Raw genomic sequence first — 16,499 nt, 5'->3', positions numbered from 1 at the left:
CCTGGCACATGCATGCGGCAACACATGCATGCTCACTTGCGAATGCCAACCCACACATGCGCACACCAATGCCAGCTCACATGCTCATGCACACGCATGTTCACATAGAAATGCCAATACACATAACCACGCTTTTTCACATACAAATGCTATCTGACACACACTCACACATGCACATATTCACAAACCCCGACACACACATACACAGACATTCACATACAAATGCCAGCTGCCAGACTCATACTACACACACACATTCACATACAAACACCAGCTGACACACTCACACATGCACACATTCACATACAAACATCAACTCATAGACACTCAACACATACAAACTCATAAACACTCATTCATATACAAGCACCATCTGCCACACTCATGTACACACCCATTCACATGCAAATGCCAGCTGACACGCACACATGCACACATTCACATACAAATACCAATACACACACACATACACACTCATATACACCACATCCACATACAGATGCCAACACACACATTCATACATACACACACATTCACATACAAATGCCAGCTCACGCTCACCCTGCCACACACACACACACACAGACCAGACCCCCATTCCCTGCCTTCCCCCACCCCCAGCCAACACCCAAACTGGTGTCACTCAGACCCCAGCTCCCTCACACCCATCGGGACAACCCCCCAAGTACCCACACCTGGAACCAGAATGGTGTAGCATGCTGGCCCTTTAAAGGCCTCTGCACCAGGGCATGTGCATATGCATGTGCATGCATATGTGACTAACTGTGTGTGCCTGTGTGTGACTGACTGCATGACTGCCATGTGTGTGACTGTTTCACTGTGTATGTCTGTGTGCCTGTGTGCACGCATGTGGACCTGTGTGCTTCTGTATTTGTGTGTGGCTGGGCCTGTGTACCTGTTTGTGCGTGTATGATTCTGTACCTGTGTGTATGTGTGTGCCCATGTGACTCTGTGACTGTATGCCTCTGAGTGTGTGCATGCATGTGTGCCTGTGACTATGCCTTTGTGTGTATATGGCTTGTGTGTATATGGGTGCCTGACTGTGTGTCTGTAAGCCTGACTCTGTGTGGGTCTGTGTGCCTGTGTTCTTCTGTGTGTATGTGTCTATCTGTCTGTATTTGTGTGTAACTGGGCCTGTGTGTCTGTGTGTGTGATTCTGTAACTGTATGCTTGTGTGTATGTGTGTGCCTGTGTGACTGTGCTTCTTTGTGTGTGCCTGTGACTGTGTGCCTGCATGCCTCTCTGTGTGTGTGTGCTTGTATATGTGTGCCTATGTGTGTGCCTGTGTGCCTCTAAGTGCATATGTGTGTGCTTGTGTACATATGTGTGCTTGTGACTGTGCCTCTGTGTGTATATGGGTGCCTGACCGAGTGTGTCTGTAAGCCTGACTGTGATTGTCTGTGTGCCGGTGTGTATGTGTGTGTGCCTGTGTGCTTCTGTGTGTGACTGGGACTGTGTGTCTGTGTGTGTGATTTGGTAACTGTGTGCTTGTGTAATATGCGCATGCCTATGTGATTCTGTATTTGTGTGGCTGGGCCTTTGTGTCTGTCTGTGTGTGTACAATTCTGTACCTGCGCTTAAGTGTGTGTCCGTGTGACTCAGACTGTGTGTCTCTCAGTGCGTGTGTGCTTATGTGCATGTGCGCTTGTGACTGTGCCTCTGTGTGTATATGGGGACCTGACTGTCTGTGTCTGTGAGCCTGACTCTGTGGGGGTCTGTGTGCCCATGTGTATGTGTGTGTGCCTGTGTGCCTCTGCATTTGTGTGTAACTGGGCCTGTGTGTGTGATTCTGTAAGTGTAACTGTGTGCTTGTGTGTCTCTGTATTTGTGTGTAACTGGGCCTGTGTGTGTGTGTGATTCTGTAACTGTGTGCTTGTGTGTATGCATGTGCCTGTGTGACTCCGTGGCCATGTGTGTGTGCCTGTGCGTGTGTGTGTGCCTGTGTGTGCGTTTCCCTCTTGAGCGGCAGCCCAGCCCGGCTTTGCTGCGCTTTCACCATATGATTCAAATCAAGAGTCATTTCAGGTTCCCAGATAAATGGAGCTTATGTTCTCGGTGCCAGCGCTGGCCCGGGCGGCCCCACCCGCACCCGCCCGCCCGCCGTACCACCCCGGGGGCAGAATGTGAGCTCACATCTTCCACGGGGAACCCGACACCGCGGCCCTAATTCACAACAGCCCCGCGCCTTCCTGCGCTCCCCCCCAGCCGGCCCCTCTTCCCCCCGGCTACCCCTGCCCGCGGCCCCCTTCTCCATCTCTGCCCCTTTCTAGCACCACTGCCCCCTGCCACTGCTGGGCCCCCAGTTGTAGGGGCCGCTGGAGGTCGGGGGCAGTAGGGTGAGGCGAACAGCCTGGCACTGGCCTGGTGAGCCCCACAGGGCACACAGGGGTGGTCTGGATCAGAGGGACAAAGCCCCCCCGGGGGGGAGAGGAGGGCATGGGGTGCCCCCAGCAATGCCCAGCAGGTACTCTACAGCTGTGAGCTACCCCCAGCAGTGCCCAGTGGGGACTCAGAGCTGCGAGCTTCCTCCAGCAGTGCCTACGGGGGACTCTCAGAGCTGTGAGCTTCTCCCAGCAGTGCATGGCTACACCCCCAGCACTGCAAACTTCCACACCACAACGCCCAGCTCAGCCCTAGGGCTGCAAACTTCCCCATAACAGTGCCCCATGGGAACAGCAATGGTGTGAGCTTCCGCACAGCAGCACCCCACCCCGCAGCAACCTGGGAGCAGAGCAGTGGGTCTGCTTCTGAGATCACCCTGGGGCTGGGGGGCAGGAGGGTGGCGCCAGGCACCTTTGCAATGTTAAGGCTGCTGGGCCAGGCCTGTCCTGCCTGCCCCGACCCAGCACCCGAGCTGGGAAAGACACTAGATGGGGAGCGAGGAGGCGATTGCTCGAGGCCTTCGTTTCCGTAAGCGTTTCCATATGTGCGGCCCCTTGCACTCGCCTTCCAAAAATAAACCGCTGTCAGGCCGAGGTGTCCGGTGCGCGGAAACCAGCGCGGGAGCCAGCGGGACAACCCCTCCTGCGTGGAGGAGGCCACGACCACCTCCCCCCCACCCCGCCCCATGGGGGTGCAGCACCATGTAGGACTGACGCCCAGTGTGCACTGCTCTGGAACCCTCTCTGGGCACTGCTGGGGGAAGCTCACAGAGCTGGGGGCCAGGGGCGGGTTTAGGTCCAGCAGAGGCGGGTATCATGCCACACATTAACCCCAGTGCACACATGTGCGCGCACACACACATCAGCCCCCAGTTCATGCACATAGACACCAACTCCAGCATGCACATGCACACCCCTTAACAGACACCAGCCCCAGTGTACACACAACTGGCATGCACACACACACACCCCCTAGCTCACACACATACACACACCCTTCAATCCACTCACATATACACCAGTCCCAGAACACACACAAACCCCATCCCATCCACACAGCACTCCAGTATACACACAAACACTCACACACCAACTCCAGCACACATCACCCATACACATATTCACACTCCAACTGCAGCTCACACACACACCCCCAATCCCCAGCACATATACATATACACCAATCCCAGAACACATACACACACACACCAACCCTAGCACACAAACACATACACATGCACACACTGACCTCAGTACACAAATACATATACCCCAACACACATTCATACCCCAACCTCAGCATACACACATACACCCCCCCAACACACGCACATATGCACCAGTCCCAGCACACACACATACACCAATCCCAGCTCACACGTGCACACACTGGCCCCATCCCATACACACACACACAAACTGGCCCCAACACATACACACATACTTACATACTCACACACAAGCACACTTGCATACACAGTAGCCCCAATTCACACTCGCACACATGTGGCAGCTCCAGCACATACACACATGTGCATGCACACACATGCACCCACACTGGCCCCAGCATACACACAAACATACATGCACACTCACCCATCCCAGCATGCGTGCAGATGCGCACACACACACCTCTTCTGCCCCAGCAAGTGCCTTCCTGCACTACCCATGCCAGGAGCCCCACTGCCCCCCATTATCCCACACCCCACTGCCTCTGCACTAGGAACTGCACATACAGCCCCAGACCCACCATCCCACAAGGACCAAACTTCCACTGATTTCACTCCTGGAGTTTCATGCCCCTGGGGAACCCCTGCCATGCCCAGGCTAAGTGATGTGCCCTGGGTCTCACAGGAAGTCAGTGGCAGAGGAAGGAATCTACCCTGCATCTCCCAGCTGCAGAAGCTGGCCCTGGAGCCCCTGCTGGTGAGGTAGGGAGGGGAGCATGGCTGGAGGTGTGATCCCTTCAGACCCAAAGGCTTGGCACACACCCATGGCAAGGGGGAGGCTGCATGGGCGAGGTGGGGCATGGGCTGAGCCCTTTTCTCTGGGGGATGTTTGCATGAAAAGGTAGAAGAAAACAAGGAGAGACTTTCCAGGTTGTATCCACCCCTGCCCCTAGTGCCCGTGGGCACCCCAGTGCATGGCATCAGAGGCTTCAGCACCAGGCCATCCCAGACCATCGGCGGGCCAGGGGGAGCACCCGGCCCATAGCACAGGGCAAGCAGACATCTGGGTTCTGGACCTGGTTCAGGGAAGGCCTGGGGGGCTGTGGGTTACAACAGGGGTGCATGTGCATGGGTGTTACAACATGTGTATGGGAATAGAGATGTCTAGTGTGTGTTAGAGTATGCTGGGATGTTGGGCTGTCCCATTCATGGGTGTGTCGGGGGTGTATCCCACATGTTTTGACTGGGAGTATGTGTGTATCTTGATGCATCTGTCCATGTATCTGTGCATTTGCCTGTTGGCAGGCGTAGGTGTTTGTTGTGGTGTGTTTTGGAGTGTTTTGGGTTTGTCTCTGGGTGGTGGGGGGTGGCTGTACGGATGTGTGTGAGCTGACTGGGCACGGTGATGTGGGGCTGTTTGCTGACTGAGTATACCGGGGGGACTGGGGTGTGTGCATGCATCTACATTGGGATGGAGTGTGCATGTGTGTGCAAATCTCTCGTTGTGTGTGTGTGTTCAGCTGGTGTGTGTATGTAGGTTGCCATGTGTGCCATGCCTATGTGCTGGGCTAGGGGGAATGTGTACACCTGTGTGTGTGTCATGCCTCTGTGCTAGGCTGGGGTGTGTGTGCACATCTTTGCTTGTATGTATGTGTGTGTGTGTGTCAGGTTGAGGTGTGTGTAGGTCTCCACTTGTGTCATGCCCATGTGCTGAGCTGGGGGGCAGTGTGCACAACTCTGTGCGTGTCATGCCTGTGTGCTGGACTGGGGGCATGTGTGCAGATCTCTGCGTGTATGCATGTGTGTATGTGTTGGGCAGCAGGGGGAGGGGGGGTGTGCAGGTCTCTGCGTGTGTCATTCCTGTGGGCTGGGCTGGGGGGTGTGTGCAGATCTCTGTGTGTATGCATGTATGTGCACCAGGCTAGAGTGTACGTGCAGGTCTCTGTGTGTGTCATGCCTGTGTGGTGGGCTGGTGTGTGCGTGTGCTAGGGTGGGGTGCATGCACGTGTGTGCGGGTCTCTGTGTGCATGCTGGGCCTGGGCCTGCGAGCGCACCTCTCCCTGCCACACTCCACCCCTGCCGCAGCCGCATGGCAGCCGCCCCGCTCGGCTGGGAGTGCCGGGCCTGCACCCGCCGGGGGCGACAGCAGAACCTGCTCTCCCGCCCGCCTGGGACCAACCCCCGGCTGGGGCGAGAAGAACAAAGGCAGCTGGAGCTTCCTGGGCCCAGCCCTGCGCTGCTCCCTGACTTGCAGCGCTGCATTCCTGCGCCCGCGCCAACCTGTGTGCCCCACGGGCCCTGCAGGCCCCACCAGAAAGGATCCCAAAGGATCGGGACCCTGGGGCTCAGGGTCAGCACAGAGCTGGGCTGGAGTGGCCTGGGACCCCCCCCAGAACAAGGCCCATGGACCCGTGGTGCAGTGACGGAGGGAGGCAACAGCCCCCAGAGCCCCCCACACCTGCAGCTCTGGGGCTGGCACCCTGTCTGCCATGCCTGGGGGGCCGGGGGGGGTCAGAGCCGCGCAGGTGGCTGAGCCGGGATGGGGGCTCCCCATTGCCAGCTGACCAGCCTGGTCTGGAGCCAGGGGGTGGGAGTCCCCACACTAACTCACACCTTGCACGAGCACTTGTGAGCAGGGCAGGGGCACGACTGGTCCCCCTGAGTCAGCGGTAGGGGGCAAGGGGTCCTGGTGGGCAACTAATCAGGGGGAAGCAACTGCCTTGGCTAATTAGTTCCCAGGGGTCATTCAAGCCTCATCCAGCCATCCATAGCCTATGTGAAGTGTCCCACCCCCCCATAAGGTTCGCCCTGCTGGGGAAACTGAGGCACGATGTGTCCATCATCCCCCTGTGAGCCCACAGCCCAGCAGGACTCTGAACATGGAGCTCCCCCAAATCTGTGGACAGAAACCAGGTGTCTGAGCTGCCAGCCCCTACCCCGCTCCTGACCCCTGGTCTTCACTCTCCTCCCAGATTTGGGAAAAGAGACCAGGAGTCCCGGCTGTGCCCCCTTCCCCTCCTTGCACCAAGACAAAAACCCAGGAGTCTGTGGGTCCTGCAGTGATCAGAGCCGTGTGCGCCCCAATCCCGGCCACCATGGGAGGCTGGCCACAGAGCTGGATGCCTGCACCTGGGGGAAACTGAGGCACGGGGCAGAGGCCCCCCCATTCCCTTGGTAGAGCTACCCAGCCCAGCTCCCCCCCATCTGCCTGTAGCCAAGTGCAAGGCCTCTGGAGGGGGTATGAAGCCCCTGCCCCTTTTGCAGCCCCCCGGGAGGGTGGGGGGCGCCAGGAGGGCTGTGCTGCCAGTGGCTTCCCCCCAGCCCAGCTGGGGCCTCCCTGCTGCAGCCGGCGAACAAAGCTGCCTTTTACTGCGGCGCCCGCGCGGGGAAGGTATTTCCACCCAAACCTTTTTCCATGACCGAATTAGCTCGGGCTTTTTCTTTCCCCCCTCTCTCCTTTATGGGCAGCAAGCCGGGGCCTGTCGGCAGACAGCGGGGCAGGAGCGTCTGAGTCGCGGGGCCCCCGGCACCCCCCTCCGCCAGGCATGTCAGCACCGACATCTGGCACTGGGACGGGGAAGGGGGCCGGGGGGCTGGGAGGGGCGGCGCGGGGGCAGGGGGCAGAGGCAGGGGGCTGAGTCCTTGGCACTAGCAGACTGGTGTGCAGCTCCTCGTGCGACAGTGCCCTCATGCGACAGCGTCCCTGGGCCCAAGTGGGTGGTGCCCCCAGCCGCTGCCTGCCTGCCTCTTGGAGGGCTGACTCACTCCTGCTGCCCCGGGCGCTGGGCCGGGCCCGGCGCTGAGTCACCAGCCAGCAGCTGTGGCCCTCTGCCCTGCCACCTTCCTGCTCCACCCCTCCCCGCCACGAGCTGGGAATGGAGCCAAGCAGTCCTGGCTACCAACCCCCCGAACCCCTCTGCTCTTCTCGGGGCCGCAGGGGCCCAGGCGTCCTGCTGCTCTGCCCTTCTCTGCACATCCACCCAGCTGGGGCTGCAGCCCACGGGCATTGGGGCCAGAGCTAGGCCCTGGTGAGGCGGGGCGTGGCGGGGCGGTGGTGTGGGAACCCTGTGGAGGCTCCTGGCGTGGGCGGCGGGGCAAGTCGTGTCCCTGCCATTCCCTCCCGGGAGCCCCAGCTCTGCCCTCTGCCAATGAAGCGGCCAGGGGAAACTGAGGCACAAGGCGTGGGAAGTGTCTGGTGGCAGGGAGAGAACCCAGGTGTCCTGGGGGAGAGACGGCGTGGGCTGGTGCCCACCTGTCCCGTCGTCTAGCCGCTCTTACAGGCCAGAGGGGAAGGGGCAGGGAAGGGCCTTGCTGGGGGGCAGCCAGGAGGGGCGGCAGAGCCGGGACCCAGCCATGTGTGGCACCCCCTGCTCTGGCCCTGGCACCCAATGGAAACACAATCCACGAACCCCGGTTACCCCAGAGGCGCCACAGCTCAGAGCTGGCCCACACCCCCACACTCTCCATGGGACCTGCTGCCTTCTGGGAGACTCCCCCTTGGCAGTGCTGGGGCTAGGACACGCAGCTGCGGGCCCAAACCACAGGCAGCAGGGGGTGGCGGCGAGCAGCTCCACAGGCCCCCCTGCAGGCCCCTCTATGCAGGCACCCCTCTGCCCACCCCACTCCACCCCAGAGCTGGCTGCATGCGGGGAGCTCCCTGCCTGGGGTGTGAGAGGCCCCATGGCCCCACAGAGAAGCTGAGGCACAAGAGCTGCACCCTGCACCGGGCCTCGGAGCCTGAACCCAGCTGTTCTGAGCCTCCGTCCATGACCGAGTACCCAGGAGTCCTGGATGCCCGGCGTGCCCCCCTCAGACCCCAACCCACCAGCAAACCAGAGGCCTGCCCCCAAGACGGGAACGCAACGCTGGAGTCAGGCTTCGCCGCTCTAACCACCAAGCCACACTGCTGCCCCCCCCCACGAAGGGTCCAGGGCATTGCCAGCCCCCGGCGTCCCCATCCCAGGGCAGTGCTTCCTGCCCCGGGTACACAAAGGCCTGAGCGGGGACATGGCTACACCCCAGGTCTTTGGGGTGCACCCCAGTCTGCCACACCCTAGGCCTGCCTGACTCCCCCACCCTACCCTAGCTCCCGGGTGTCTCTTTGAATGGGGCAGCCGCCGGCTGGACCCCCTGGACCCTTGCAGGGCCCTGTTGCCCAGGGCCCTCTCCAGCTGCAGCTGCGGTGGGGAAACCGAGGCACGGCATGTTGCAGCCCAGCTGTCAAGAGGACCCAGGAGTCTGGGCTCCTCCATGTAACCGCTCAGAGTACGGACCCGCCTGGAGCTCAGGAGAGAACCCAGGTGTCTGGGTGTCCAAGCTGGCAGGAGCTGGGTGTCTAAATCCCCTAGGCAGCCTGAGATGCCCTCAAGCCCTGCGCCACGCCCCCACTCCCCAGGCCTTCTCCCTGCCTGCTGGCCTGTGGTGGCCCCCACCCCGACAACAAGCAGACCCCCCAGAGTGCTGTGGTACGAGGGGCTGTGGGGTCCCGGCGTCCCCTGTCCTGACCCCGCAAAGTGCCGGGGGGGAGGGGGGCCAGGGCGAGGGGGGAAAGGATGGGGGCAGTGGGGCATACCAACGCACGCCGTGACACACCTCATCACCCCCCAACACACAGCCCCTCCCAAGCTCATCCCCCCCCACACAAACCTCAGTCCCTAGGCATGCACCAACGCATCCCCACTTCACTGTGCATGCTCCAATGCACCCACACCACACACATACTGCCTTGATTCAGCATGCACACACATGCACACACACAGAGTGCGCCCCTTCACTCCTGCTTGCCAGGAGGCACACACACACACACACACACAGAGGCATGCACCTTCCTACCCACCCTCCTGCCTCACACCCCAACCCTCTCTGAGACCAAACCCAAGCACACTCATATACAGACAGTGCATCCTTTCACTCCTGCTCGCTGGGATGCGCGCGCACACACATAAACACACACACATGAACACACAGAGACACGCACCCTTCTACCCACCCTCCTGCTTCACCCCCCAACTCTCCCTGGGACACAGCCCAACACACACATGCACACACAGTGCACCCTTTCACTCCTGCTTGCCAGGATGCATGCACACACACACACACACACACACACACACACACACACAGAGTATACTCTTCACTGCTGCTTGCCGGGACACACACACACACACACACAGAGTATACTCTTCACTGCTGCTTGCCGGGACACACACACACACACACACACACACACACACACACACACAGAGTATACTCTTCACTCCTGCTTGCCGGGACACACACACACACACACACACACACACAGAGTATACTCTTCACTCCTGCTTGCCGGGACACACACACACAAACACACACACACACAGAGTATACTCTTCACTGCTGCTTGCCGGGACACACACACACACACACAAACACACACACACACAGAGTATACTCTTCACTGCTGCTTGCCAGGACACACACACACACACACACACACACACACACACACACACACAGAGTATACTCTTCACTCCTGCTTGCCGGGACACACACACACACACTCTGTACCCTTCACTCCTGCTTGCCGGGATGCACACACCCCCCCGCTCACTCCCTGCCGCCGGCCACCCACCCACACCCTGCCACCATCCCTCCACCCCACGCTTCCCGCCCCACATCCCCGTGCCCTCAGCACCCCAGGGCCTGCCCCATCACCCTCCGCCCCCCCACGCCATGCAGCCCCCGTGGGGATCCCCCCACCCTACCACAAATCACAGCTTCAGCCCCCCCTACGCACTCACCTGGGCCTGGGTGTCACACCTGGCACGGGGGGAGGACACAGAGGGAGCCTCCGTGGGCCCCGGCGGCGGCGAGCGGGCGTCTGCGTCTCCTCCGGCCGCGGTGCCGTGTGTGCGTGTGTGTGTGTGAGTGTGTGTGTGTGTGTTTTCTAACATTCACTAAGAAATCATTATACTCGTCTATTCATAACCCCGGCCGGTCATGTGACGCAGCCCTGAAAATATACAGCACATTTTTTCAGAAACCACAGAATGACTTCAGGCAAAGACACGGAAAATATTTGCGCTCCCCCCCCCGCGCCTCCTTCCCCGCTCCGCACGGCTCCGCGCAGCCCAGGAACCTCCACGCGGGGCCACCGCGGCACCCGCACGCCCAGGGACGCACCCCGCAGGCAGGGGCACAGGTCCCTCTCAGGCCCTGGCCCTGCGGGACACGCTCGCACGCGCGCACGCACACGGCCTGGGAGTCCCCCAGCACACGTGCGTGCCAGATTTGGGAGCGCACGCGCCTGCCAGAGTCCAGAGTCGCACACGCGCATGCCGGGCCTGGGATCACAACTGTGTGCGTGTACACATGTAACACACACACATACACACGCTACAAATCTAGTATCACAGCTGCACACACACACACACACACACACACACATTTCAGATATAGTGGCACAGCCACGTGGGCACACACTAAAACCAGTATCGCAACTGCATACGTGCACTCCAGATCTAGTACCACAACCACACACTCCAGATCTAGTATCACAACCACACACTCTCATATACACACCAGATGCAGTACCACAACCACACACAAGCCAGAGTCAATTTCTCTCACACATCCCATAAGTCAGTTTCTCTCCCCCCACTCTCTCTCTCTCACACACGCACACACACGCACACACATGCATGCACGCACAGATGCATGCACAAACAGGGGCCAGGTCTTTATTTTGCTCTCACACACACCGGAATCCAAGATGTCACAGCCACACACACCAGACTCTTGTCTCTCTTACACACACACACACACACACACACACACACACACACTGCAAACATCCCATGTCTGACATACCCATACATGCACATCTGCCAGATCCAGTATCACACACACACACACCTCTAATGTCACACCCTCACAGACACATGCAAGCCAGATCCAGTGTCACACACACACAGGCACGCAAGCCAGACCCGAGGCCATGCCCTCACACACATGTGCAAGCCAGATCCCCGTCACACCCGCTCACACTTGCCTGTGCTGACTTTTAATCCTCCCCTGGGGAGAGTTGGAGCAGAAAGGGAGTTGTTAACCCTTTATTAACCATGGGCCTCATGGGGGGTGGCATTACCAATCCATCTACTTCCTCTCTCAGGGTGGGGGGCAGGAGCTCAGCGCCTGCCAGGACAGTGCCACCAATGCCCTAACGCACCAGGCCAAGTGGGGCAGGTAGACCATGGCCAGCAGAGCAAGGGCTCACACTGTGCTGGCCCCAGCCAGCCCCAAGCTTGCCACCTGCTTTCCCTGCCAAGCACTGCTTGTGCCAGTGGCCGGGCAGGGCACAGCCTGGCAAGCACTGAGGCAGCAAAGGCCATGGGCAGCCAGTGGGCATGGTCAGCACCAATCCTGCCCCCAAGGGGCCCAATCCACACACAGCATGGACCAAGGCACCCAGGGCTAGACCAAGCACGCAGTGCACCAGCCTCAGCACTGTCCACCATGCCAGCCAGTGCCCATCACCCCCGTAAGGCCAGCCACGTTGACCACAGAGCTTATGTGACAGCCTGTGGCTCATGCCTACACCACTGGGGTGGAGCTGTGAGCAGCCCTGCAGTCCACAGGCGTGTAAACCAGGTTGCATCCCTCTCCCAGGCTGCTCCCTATTCTCTGGGCACCCAGGGCCTGCTCTCACCCCTGGAGCCCCCAGGAGAGACTTCCGATCCCCCACACCCCAGAGCCAGCTGCACCCCACAGCCACCTCCACTTGCCACCAGCCCCCAGTTCATCCCCACCTTCCCCCAGGGTCTCCAGTCCCAGACCAGGGGATGCCCATTGTGCCAAGCCCCTCCTGGGCACGAGGGCCTGCAGTGAATGCCCATCTCTGGGCTTCCCCTAATGACTTGCATCTGGGCCTCCATGCAGGCAGGAAGGCAGGGGGGTGGGCGGGGGGCTGCATGTTGAAGTGCTTTGCAGGCACCCGCTGCTTCTGGGGGGCTGGGGAGGGCCTGGGTCTGAGATCAGGGCAAGGGAGGGGCAGGACAGCAGGGTGCTTGCAAATCCAGCACAGGGCCTGGGCTAAGAGCGGGGTGCTCGAAGCCCCCTGCCCCGGCCAGAAAGATAACCCAGGCATCCTGCCAGCCAGCCAGCCCCACTCCAAACACAGCAACCAGTGGGTGCCCAGAGCCGGGGGGGGGGGCTGTGGCATGGGCAGAGGGTGCCCCAAGGGAAATGCAGAGAGGGGGGTGCCCCCCAGTAAAGGGTTAATGGCACTCAGGGAGCTCGGGACCAGGCAACGGGCCCCCCACGAGCTCCCCCCAGAAGCACCATGACCGGCCACCCCCCAGGGCACAGCCCAGCGCAACAAAAGGGGCATTGAGGCTGGATCATCCGCCTGGCAGCAGGCGCCCAGACAGCGCCCCCCACGAGACCTGCGCCCTGCTGGCACCTCCCACTGCCGGGAGCAGGGGTGGCCCAGGCGGGGTGGCGAGCTGGAGTGGAGGGGGGCTGCAAGTCAGGACTCAGGGGAGCCCAGGGCTCTGGATGGGAAATGGATGGTGTGAGGAGAACAAGGGGCTGCAGGGGTCCTGCTGTGGTTCCCTGGTTCTGCAAAAGGGGCGTGGGGCCTACTGGTTAGAGCAGGCGGGAGGGCTCCTGGGTTCCTTCTCTGCCAGGCCCCAGGAAGGGAGCAGGGAGTTTTCAGCGCCCGCCAGGGCCTGCCGTCCCTTGGGGGCACAGGCTGGTGGCACGGGCACCGGCCCAGCCACAGGCAGGGCTCCACTGAACTGCCACGGGTGCCCCGGGCCCTGACGGGCTCCCCAGGTCACCACTAGACGGCTGCAGCCTGCCCCCTGGCCTGGCACCACGGGACACCCCCCCACACACACACACCCACACACACTCATGCACACTCGCACAGACACATGCACACACGCATGTGTATACTCACACACACACGGTTGTATGCACATACACACACTCCCACAAAAGCATGTACTTGTGTGTGTGCACATATCCTCACACATGCTCCCACAGACACACACACACTCTCCAGACACACATACTTGCATGTGCACACACTCATGCACACTTGCACAGGCATGCACATACACACATGTCTACTCACACACACGGCTGTACCCACATACACTCCTAGATGTGCACGCTTGTGCATGCACAGACCCTCACTCACACTCACCCGGGCGCACATATATGCACATGTGTAGCCACACATACACTCCCACAGACACATGCACACACACTCATACACGCTCACACACTCCCACAGACACAACTACTTGCACACACACATGCATGCTCACACACATATACAGTCACGCACATACACTCCCATAAACACACCTCCTTGCACATACACTCATGCATGCTCATACACACACACACAGGTAGTCACACACACTCCCACAGGCACCCATACTTACACACACACCCCCCCGCCTGCTTCTGCACATGCACACACACATACGCTCGGGTGCAGCAGGAGGGGAGACGCCGTTCCCCAGAGAAGCGGGGCCAAGGCGATGGGAGCTGAGCCCCGGGGGCAGACAGGGGTGCATGGCAATGGGTACCCCAGCTTGTTGGACACCGGTGCCCTGGGCACCCCCTGCCCCCCGACAGCTCAGGCGGCCCTGGCACTGCCGCGGGTCCCCGGCAGGCCACGGCAGGCGCAGAGCAGCGAGGCCGGCGCTGCAGAGACACATGTTTTCATTTAACATACTGAAGGCGAAGCCGCGGGGCCGGGAGCGGCGATGGGCCGCGGCCAAGAGCTCCATTTAACCCAATTTATGGGCCTCGGCGCTGGGAAACGCAGGGCCTAATTTACACACGCACACGCCCCCCCCGCCCCCCCCCAGCGCCTCAACGACATGGCAGGGGGGGGTTGGGCTGAGGGGGGGGCAGCCCTCTCTTAAAGGACATAGTTTCCCGATGAGGAGAGATTAGTTCATTGCTGGGCAAAGCAAGGAGAAATATCCCTCCGCTCCAGGGCCCGGCCCCTCCCTGCCCAGAGGGCTGGGGGGGACCATCCTGTGCCCCCCACTGCAGAATCAGGGCCCTTTCCCTCCTGACGGCCCCCCTTGCAAAATGCAAAGCTGGGGCCTGGATCCAGCTTGGGACCCACAGGTCTCTGGGACCTGCTCCGCTCCCCTCGGGAAGCCGGAGTGGCCGGTCTCGGCAGATCCCTCCGGGCTGGCACGCAGCCCCCCGGCCGGTCCGTATGCACACGCGTGTGCCCCTGCATCTCTGATCCAATCCTTGTCCATAGCATCAGGCTAGCCGTGGGGTGGCAGGCAGCGTGGGGCACCGTGGAGGGGGGCTCAGCCTTGTCGCAGGGGGAAAACGGGCCCGAGGGTGGGGTGCATCCGCCCATCTCTGCCCAGGCTGGGGGCTGCCATGGGGGCCTGGCCGGCTGTCTCCCCCTGGATTCACTCTGGCTCTGGGGCCCCCCCACCCAGCTCAAGCCATGACTGGTAAATGCTGGGAGAGGCTGTAATTGCAAACAGGTTTAACTGGCACGAAATACGCCAGCCCAGCCCAGGGTGGGGCCCGAAGAACAGCAGCAGAGCAGGGGGCAGCTGGGGCTGGGGCTGGGGCCGAGGCCAAGGTGGGCACAGCCTGCTCCGAGTTCCCCCGCCGGCGTGGCCACGCAGGGCACGGGCTGAGGCCTGGCAGACTTGTGGCACAGGAGCAGGCAGGGGGGGAGGGGGCAGCGGCTGAGCTGGGCTGAATCATCCCTGGCGTCTCAGTCACTGTGAAACCACCATCGCTGGTGCCAGTGGAGCGGGCGCTGCGTAGGAGGGGGAGCAGCGCCCGGTGGGGGATGGGAAGGGCAGCGTGGCGGGGGTGGGGGAGGGCAGGGGAGCCCCAGCCTGGCTTGGGGAGGAGGGCTGCTGGCTGGGCAGAAAAGACTCTGGGGCAACACATGGCCCTCGCTCCGTGGCCCCCTCCCCACCGCGTGCCCTGGCGAGAGGGGCCTGGCACAACCCTGGCATGGGGCCCAGATGACCCGCGTCCCCCCATGCCGGGGACCCCCCTCGCCAGCCCGGGGAGGCGGCCCGGACTCCTGGGTTTGCTCCGTGGAGTCTCTTGCCACCTCACCTGCCTGGAGGCTTCCTGGGAATGGGCGCGGGGGGCGGGCGCGGGGTGGGGGGGGATGTTTGGAACAAGCCTGAACTCCCCCGGTGCCGAGAACAAACGCCGTCCCGCGGCCACGCCCCGCACAGCTGCTCCCGCCACGGCCAGATGCTGGTTCAAAGGCAGGCTCAGACCTCCCAGCGAGCAGCTGTCAGCCCGAGATTTACAGCGGTGGGGGGGACAACCCCCCCCCACGGGTGCAGGCCATGGCCGTGGCTGTGGCCAAGGTCACGACCGTGACCTCCCCACGCTAGTCCACGTCACCCTCCAGCCCAGCTTGCCAGCTGCCAGTGCCCCACGGGAACCCATGCCGGGGTGATGCCCAGCCATGGGGGCATGGCAGGGGTGCGGCTGGCCTGCGTGGTGTCCAGCACAGCCCCACACTCCCCCCCGTGAGACCTGGCACGTCTCACGGGGAGGCCAGCCCTCGCTCGATGCACCGGGACCCGCCTTCCCCGTGCCAGAGAGGAGGGGGGTGCTGGGCATGCAGGTGCCCCCAGCTGTGTGTCATAGCCCCTCTAGGGGCAGTGTTATTGCACCACATCTAGAGGGAATTCACGCCCTGCCCCCCTCCCCTGGGTGCATTTGGGGTCACCCACGAGAGTGCAGGCCACAGAGCAGGGGCGGCCGGGAGCTTGGACTCCTGGGTTCACTTCCCAGTTGCACCCTGCCCTTGGGAACTTCCCCCCACCACCTTCCTGCCTCAGTTTACCCCCATGCTAGGGCTGAGGCACCTGCCCGGGGCTGTGCGGGGCCAGACAGGCAGATAAATCACCCAGGGAGG

The 16,499-nt window shown here is 61.3% G+C and overlaps 1 protein-coding gene across 2 annotated transcripts in view; it reads right to left on the bottom strand.

Moving 5' to 3' along the window:
• Nucleotides 1-10,732, bottom strand: part of RARG (retinoic acid receptor gamma) — a 32,815-nt gene extending 22,083 nt beyond the window's left edge. Inside the window, exon 1 of one of the 2 annotated variants that reach the window (XM_090050663.1) lies at nucleotides 10,351-10,732. The gene's annotated coding sequence lies outside the window, so the exon portion shown is untranslated. The remainder of the gene's footprint in view (nucleotides 1-10,350) is intronic. The other variant, XM_090050660.1, reaches the window with a different exon arrangement.
• Between the last annotated feature and the right edge of the window lie 5,767 nt (nucleotides 10,733-16,499).

Source organism: Crocodylus siamensis, chromosome 6, assembly GCF_052110815.1.
Source record: "Crocodylus siamensis isolate JL-2025a chromosome 6, ASM5211081v1, whole genome shotgun sequence".
Taxonomy (NCBI): domain Eukaryota; kingdom Metazoa; phylum Chordata; order Crocodylia; family Crocodylidae; genus Crocodylus; species Crocodylus siamensis.
This window is presented reverse-complemented; position numbering and strand designations above follow the sequence as displayed.